The sequence below is a fragment of the Pteropus alecto genome, unplaced genomic scaffold (genome assembly GCF_000325575.1).
Source record: "Pteropus alecto unplaced genomic scaffold, ASM32557v1 scaffold92, whole genome shotgun sequence".
Lineage (NCBI taxonomy): Eukaryota > Metazoa > Chordata > Mammalia > Chiroptera > Pteropodidae > Pteropus > Pteropus alecto.
In genome coordinates, this window is record NW_006432447.1 from 1,659,027 (window position 1) to 1,666,463 (window position 7,437).

At 51.6% G+C, this 7,437-nt stretch overlaps 1 protein-coding gene across 1 annotated transcript in view; it reads right to left on the reverse strand.

Annotated features, from left to right (window-relative positions):
• The window catches only part of SPSB4 (splA/ryanodine receptor domain and SOCS box containing 4), a 76,984-nt gene extending 69,553 nt beyond the window's left edge, over positions 1-7,431 (reverse strand). The window contains exon 1 of the mRNA XM_006907279.3: positions 6,901-7,431. The gene's annotated coding sequence lies outside the window, so the exon portion shown is untranslated. The remainder of the gene's footprint in view (positions 1-6,900) is intronic.
• Positions 7,432-7,437: the final 6 nt, after the last annotated feature.

A 7,437-nucleotide genomic window follows, 5' to 3' on the forward strand; every position in this document is an offset into this window, starting at 1 on the left:
TCACATTCCTCCCTGAACCAAACTCAATGTCTTAGGTCATGCTTGGATGGGGATGCTTAATGACATTATCCACAAGGATTCGCCCTGGGATTTCAATGATGCAAAAACTCAAATTGCCAATTGCCCATCCCAGGACCCTGGTGGGTGTTGAAATCCTACAGGGAAATGAGGAGACATGAAGTATTGATGTCTCGCTGCTTAAGGAGCCTCAGAGGTTTGCAAAATGTGACACTTAGTCTCCAGGGGCCCAAGACACAAAATCCCCTTCTCCAAGGCCTGTCTGGCTGGGCTCACCCAGGTTTGCCATGTGACATGACTGCCCCAGGAATGGTAATGGTGGGTGAAATGCCCTCCCCTCAGTGTGGCCTTTGGCTTCAGACTTGTTGGAGTAGTGGGTGGGTGTGGACTTCATTCCTTCTTTTAAAGCAGCAGTAATGATGGCTCCCTGAGATCTGAAGCTACAGGAAAGTCTAAGACCCAATCACTTCTCTCTAGGGAGAGCTTAACCAATGGGGTCAGACCCAGTGACAGGTCTGAATAATGACGAGGATTGTAAAAAGCAGTGCAGTTTGATAGCATTTGAATTCCTTTAACAGACTACACACTGCTTTCAAATATATACTACAGCACTTGTAAAACGAAAAGCTGATCTAATCATACGTCCTGCTTAAGATCCTTCGGTCTCTCCACAGCTTTCAGGATCAAATGCAGATTCCTAACCCTAACCCTCCCCAAATCCTCCACCATGTTTCCCTGGCCCATTTTCCTCTGTGAACCCCTCCACTTGCCTCCCCACCAACTTGCCTGAATTTCTCTACAGGCACACGTAGGCCTCCACGTCCATGTACTGATGTGCTGCTGCTATAGTGCCTTCTCCCTGCCTTCACACTCCTCCCATGCACACATCTGGGTAATTCATTCCCTTGTGTATCGACACCTCTGGGAGCTCCCCACCCCCTCCCCCTGCTCTCAGAGCCCCTGTACCTGTCTCCACCACAGACTTATAACAAGGGCCGTGACATCTTCTTATCAGGGGTCCCCAACCTCCAGGCCATGGCTGGGTACCAGTCTGTGGCCTGTTAGAAACCAGGCCGCACAGCAGGAGGTGAGTGGCCAGCCAGCAAGCAAAGCTTCATCTGTATTTGCAGACGCTCCCCAGCGCTAGCATCACCGCCTCAGCTACACCTCAGATCATCAGACACTAGATTCTCATAGGAGCCCTGGTTCCTGGTGCCAAAAAGGTTGGGGACTGTTGTTCTTAGCTATCTCCTTCCCACCAGACAGGGAACAACATGGGTAGGGCTAGGTCTACTCACAGGAGTCCCCAGGACTCTGCATGGTTCTGGCTCAGAGAAAGTGGTGGGTGAATGTCTACGTAATGCACAAGCATGAGCAAACGAATCAAAGCAACCTGCTGCCTTAGAAAGCACTCCACTGAGGAATGAACTGGGAGTGCAGAGCTCCGCGAGCCCAGTCTTCATTCCTCAGTTTTCATCTCTGTACAGTGTGTACAATTGTACAGAGCAATGATACCCACATGGACCTGGTTTGACTGGAATGTTTTTAAGGTTTTCTTTGCACAGATATTAAGTAGAGGAACCGTTTTATTAAAAGGTGCTCATTGAGAATGAACCTGACAATGATGGGTGAACTAAAGAATCCCCGGTTTTTATTCATCAGCATCCATTAGCTTTTCCCCTCTATACACATGCACGGAGCTCATGCTGCAGTTGGCTGGGCAAGCCCTTTCTTCCCAAGAGCTCACAAAGAGAGCCATCTGTCCAGTTCCAGGTGGAACCGTCTCACGGCTGTCTTCCTGGAGTGTGAATCAATGAGGCTTCCCCGAGCCTCTCCTTCTTGTGGGGTTTCCATGGGAATCCTCCCACGCATGACTGAGCCAGGAGCCCCCAAGGCGGAAGCTCAGGCTGTCAGCCAGCAAGAGCAGGGGATGAGATGAAGGAGGTTTGCTGGGAGGTGAGCAGGCCAGCATCCTCTGCGAGGTCATTTGAAAGAGACACACCTTTCTGGCAGACCTGATCAATGCTGCAGCTGTCCCTGTGCCCAGAGGGCTGCCTCAGGCACAGCTGGCCTCTGTGAGGTCCAGCATGGCTCAAGCTGGAGCAAAGCTGGAGGACACGGGGTCGGGGAGGCTGCTGCATAATGGGACCCTATGAAGAAAATCCTATGAAGACTCTTATGAAGAAAATATAATAATCTTCATGTCTAGCCCCTCATTTATCTTCCAAGCTGACCTCTGCCCAGTTGGTATAACTGGCTGTCTGAAAATTCAGGATGCTTGAAAGAAAAGTGAACTTATTCGTGTCTCATACTTGACCTAGCATATCATAATAAGGACCTGCTGGGATTTCTGAAGGTCCCTTTGTGAAGCCCAAAGGGTCCCTGGGATCATATTTGAGATACTGGGCTATGGGACTAGAAGAAGAGGTGATGGTGAGGGAGCAGTGAGACAGGGAGACCCAGAGAGAGAGGAGGGAGGAAGTGCCAGATGGGATGAAGCCACTTGGCCCCAGAATTCTGTGTGACCTGCCTATCTCACAGTTTGTGGCTGATAGGTGAGATGTCTTTGTGGCTCAACTAGCTGTATTAAAACCCACTTTTTCTGGAGAAGGCAGAGCTCCAGGTGTACCATAAATGACATTTCACAGTCAGGTGGATGACTTTGATGCAGCTCTGGGCCTTTCATTCTGCATATGCCAGCACATGAAGGTATAAGGCTCACAGCATCTTTCCGCTACCTCCTGGCTTCAGAGTCCACCTTGCCTGCTTCATGAAATGGAACACCCCTTGGGTCCCATCTTCCATTTCTGCTCCCCTCTCTCTCCATGTGTCTTCTCTTAAGATTGACATTTTTGGCCCTTGTAGATTCTCCCAGACTGGGTCTCCAGACCTGTTTTTCTCCTCAGCACCAGACCCACCTACCTAGAAGTCTCTGGCTACCCCCGAATAGGGCTCCTTCAAATGACCTTGTAAAACCGGCTGGCCTCTTTCTACCACAAGCCTCCCTTAGTGGGCATGCCCACCCTCTCCAGATGTCAGACACTGGGGTCCCACTGGCACCTCAGAAGCCGTACACCCAGAGAAGAACTTAGCCTATTCCCTCTCTGACATGCCAGATCCCTGTCTGTGTGCTGCCCTATACCTGCTCCTTCTGTCTCCCTCACTCACTGTCTTCAGCTTCCCTTGCCTGCATTACGGCAAGGGGTTCCTAACAGGGCTTCCCTGACTATAGTCTGTGCCCCTCAACGCACTCTCCACGCAGCCAAGGGAGAAATGTGACCAAGCTGCCCACCTACCTTCTCTTTCAACTCTCCAGGTGGCTTCTCCACGGACAAGTTGCACCCCTTAGCTTAGCACACAAAAGTCCTCAAGACCTAATCTTGCATATGTCTCCCACACCCAGTCACTTACCATGGTCCACGACAGGCCAGGAACACCAGACTCCTGCAGGCACCACACACCTTGGTGTCCTGGGAGCCTTCCCACCTTCCTTTGTCTAGCTGACATTCTTTCGTCCCTACCCATCCCTCAGCGGGCCAGGCACCCTCTGTGGCCACCCTCCATCCTCTTGTGTCCTCATTCTTGTTGTCGATTCTCTCATTCTTGTAGATTCCCACGACTGTCTCCTGCACCCCCTGTTGCATTTCTTGCTGGTGAAGCCAGCGCCCAACTAGCCTCAGCCTCTATCTCCTACCAGCACTCAGCCGCCACCTGCTACCTCCGGCTGCGCTTATCAGATTGAAGAAGAAATATACACTCTACGCCTCTTGTATAGTTTGTATTTTTGACATTTTTTCATAATTAAAGTACACATTTTAAAAGGGGATTAAGTTCTAAACTCAATATGTGAAGCAAAAATCACATGCCATCAACACTGCTTGGAAAGTCCTCCTGAAGGTCCACAAGATTCAAGATATCTGAGGTGGATTCGCCATCCTCTTTCCCACAGAGTTCAGCACAGACAACTGTTTTCCTACAGCTTGGAACAGATCCCTATTGCTTAAGATGAGCAACAGCCGATAAACTAGTTGACTTATTTAAGGAGCATGTTTTATTAAAAATGTTGCTGTTTTAATTTTTGCTGTGATCTTTTTTTCTTACCAAGATGAATTATGTTCATATAAGTTAAGTGCACACATTTGCATACTTATATTTTTAAAACACACACAAGGCAGAGACTTCTGGTAACTTTGCTCCAGGTCCCAGCCCCCACCTCCCAGCACCTTGATTTTCCACATGGAGTAGTTTGTTCTAGTCTGGGCGCTAGGGTGCTGCTCAAGATGCTTCATTCTCATACCAACAGAGAAAGGACCTTTTAAGAACCTGGCTATATGACAACAGGCCACATAACTCAGGGAAAATTAAGTAGTTTCTATGTGGTGAATTATACTGGGTTTTCCCAACGGGATGAGGATCTGCAGAGGCTCAAGCCTTAGCCACTTCCTAGGATAGGAGTGAAGCTCCCCCAAGGACCGGCCTACGTAAATGAGGAGAAGGAGACAGTCTTAAAAGCTAGGGGAGGGGGAAAGTAGTCTAGGCAGGGAGAATAGGAAATGAAAAAGTCCCTGGAGTGTTGGAGCAAAACCAAAAATCCAGGGGTAATGAGAGAGGAAAAGGGTGAGAACGGGGTGGAGGGTGCAGTAACCAGACCTGGAGGGCCCTGGGGACATCTAGATTTTACTCCATGGCACCCTGGAGGAGGTTCGAAATCAGGAGGGATTTGATCTATTTATGTTTTTAAAAGATGTTTCTCATAAATGGCTAATACTATTTGATCTGCTATGTGAAAAATTGTATCTTATTATAGTTTCAAATTGCGTTTTTCTTATTGAGCGAAGCAGAGCATCTTGTCATATGCTTGAGTGTTATTTTGATTACATTTTGTGTGTGTGAACTGTTTACGGTCTTTGTCCGTTTTTGGTTTTTTGCTTGCAGACTTGATTAACCTTTTATGCCTTAAAGAGACGAGCCCTTTGTGACAAGAGTAGCGATTTTATCCCCAGCTTGTCATATGTCTTTTGGCTGTTTATGGCGATTTCATTTCCCCACAGATTTTCTTTTTACATAATTGAATTCATCAGTCTTTGAAATAAAATAGAAATACAAACTGGAGAGATATTTGAGTGGAACGGCTGGCAAGTTGAATTTTGTTTGATATTTCCCAAAGCTAGCTTAAATTCCTTTTATTACTACTCTTTAAGGAAGTTAAAAAAACAATGAAATCGGTCGGAGAGTACGTCTCAGAGGACTATGCCCTCATGTAAAGCATGTTTTTATCATGCTACTGACACTTTATCTTTCTACTAACTCCATTAATCAACAGCACTTAAAATAAATGAAGGCTTTAGGGGATAAGGAGGGATTCCCCCATCAGTCTGAGTGACAGAAACTGCAGGATTTGGTTGGAGGGTAGAGGCGCCAAGATGGGAAAATTAAGCGCACTGATCTCCTCTTTCCCAGGTGCAGGGTGTAGTGACTGGCAGGGAAGAGGGTGGGCAGATCCCGAATTCTCCTTTTAACAGAGTTTCCCAGAGGCTCAGGGATAACATCTCACGTCTTCCCGATTTAGGCTCATCAGATTGCGGGGGGCAGAAGGTGGGTGGGAGGATGGGGCTCAGATTCTTAGAGAGGAGAGAACTCCTCCTTTCACTACCCAACCTCCCCCGGGAAGAGATTGGCGAAGAGGAGGAAACTGAGCTGAGAGAGATCAGAGTACTTGCCCAAGGTCACACTGCGGGCGGGTGGTGGAGGCGGAATTTGAACTCCAGAGCTAAGAGCCCACCGCCTCCTCGTCACAGCGGTAAAGAAGTGCCCTCGTCTCCCTTCCAGTCTGCAACAGCCAACGCTTCTGCCATCCCGGAGGCGGGGGCAGCCACCCCCGCTCCCCCCGCTCCCCCCCCCCTTCTCTCGCCAGGGAGAGGTTCTGGGCTCCGTGTCCCTCCTGGCTCGGGGCCATGGCGAGTCCTGCGCTACCAGAACTGACACATTTGCCGCGCTCCAGGCTCTGGCCTCCTCTCTCCATCCCAGACCACAACCCCCAACTCCTTGCTCGTGACTTGCGGAGCCTGCGACCCCTTCCCCTTCTAAGCATCGCCAAGTTTGTCTCCAAGCAAGGCCATGAATTGGCCCCCGAGCCGCGCTCGGGTCGGGCGACCGGCCACACCACACCAACGTCCAGAATAAACGGTAACAACAGCCACCACTTCACCAGCGCTTACTGCGCGCCAGGAGCCTGACTTTCACGGCCTCGAATCCCCCCACACCCGACGAAGAGGATCCTAGAACTTACGGTCCCCATGACATACATACATAGACGAGGGAGCTGCTGCAGCTCCGGAAAGTTGGATGGCACTCTCGGGCTCATACAGCTGAAATAATACGAGCTAACATTTGATTGAATGCTTCCTGTGTGCCAGACACAGATCTATGTACCCACAAGCACCACCCCATAGATCCCTTATAAAACGGGTACCATTATTATCCCCATCCAGTGGATGAGGAAACCGAGATTTGGTAACTTGCCCAAGGTCATCCAGCCAGTGAATAACGGATCTTGGACCCAAATCCAAGCAAGGTAACTCAGGTGAGGGGTGGGAGGGACGGCCGTTTTTTTGTGCTGGCTCCATTTCGCAGAGAAGCAGCTGGCTTCGAACCTGCGGCTCCAGCGGCCGGCCCCAAACGCCCCAAGGCTGCGCGCAAACCAACCAACTCCGACTGCTATAAGCCAGCAGAGAGGAATTCCCCGGGATCAGGACGCGACCCATGCCAGGAGCGCGGGCTGTGGCGAGGGTCGGCCCGCTGGCGGTCCTGCGCTGCCAGATCTCTGCTCCCGGCTCCCGCGCGCCCCAGGGCGTCCCTCACCAGAAGCTGGAGAATACTCACCATAAAAGAGAGGGCGAGCGCCTGCCTGCCTGTGAGGAATCTCCGGCGCTGGCAGGTCCTTGACTCCCCGGAGAGGCGTCTGCCGCCGCCGCCCACTCAGGGGCGCCCGAGCGACCCCGAAGATGCTGGCTCGCTCCCCGGGGCCAGGGGCGCTTCCTCACCGCTGGTGCCCAGCAGCAGCGCCCCCTCTGCCCGGCAGGGTGGCCTGGAGTTGAGCGTTCTTAGAGAAGTTGGCGTTTGGGCGCTGGAGGTCGGGTGAAAGTGGGGAAGCGTCTTCCTACTCGGATCCCAGGAACGAGCTGAGGCCCGCGCTTTAGCGGCTCGGAAGCTCCGCGCCCGACCCGGAGGGCGGCGAGTCCCGAGCTCAGGGTTCACGGGCCGCGTCTCAGCCACTAGCCCCTGGCGCGCCTTGCGTCTTCTCCAGCGCCCTAGGTGCAAGGAGCGGTGGCTGGAGCTGGTGCCCGCGCCTGGGCTGCGGTGCGCTCATCACCCGCCCGAGGGGCTGGGCGCCTTTGTGCGCCGGGCTCGCCGGCCGCG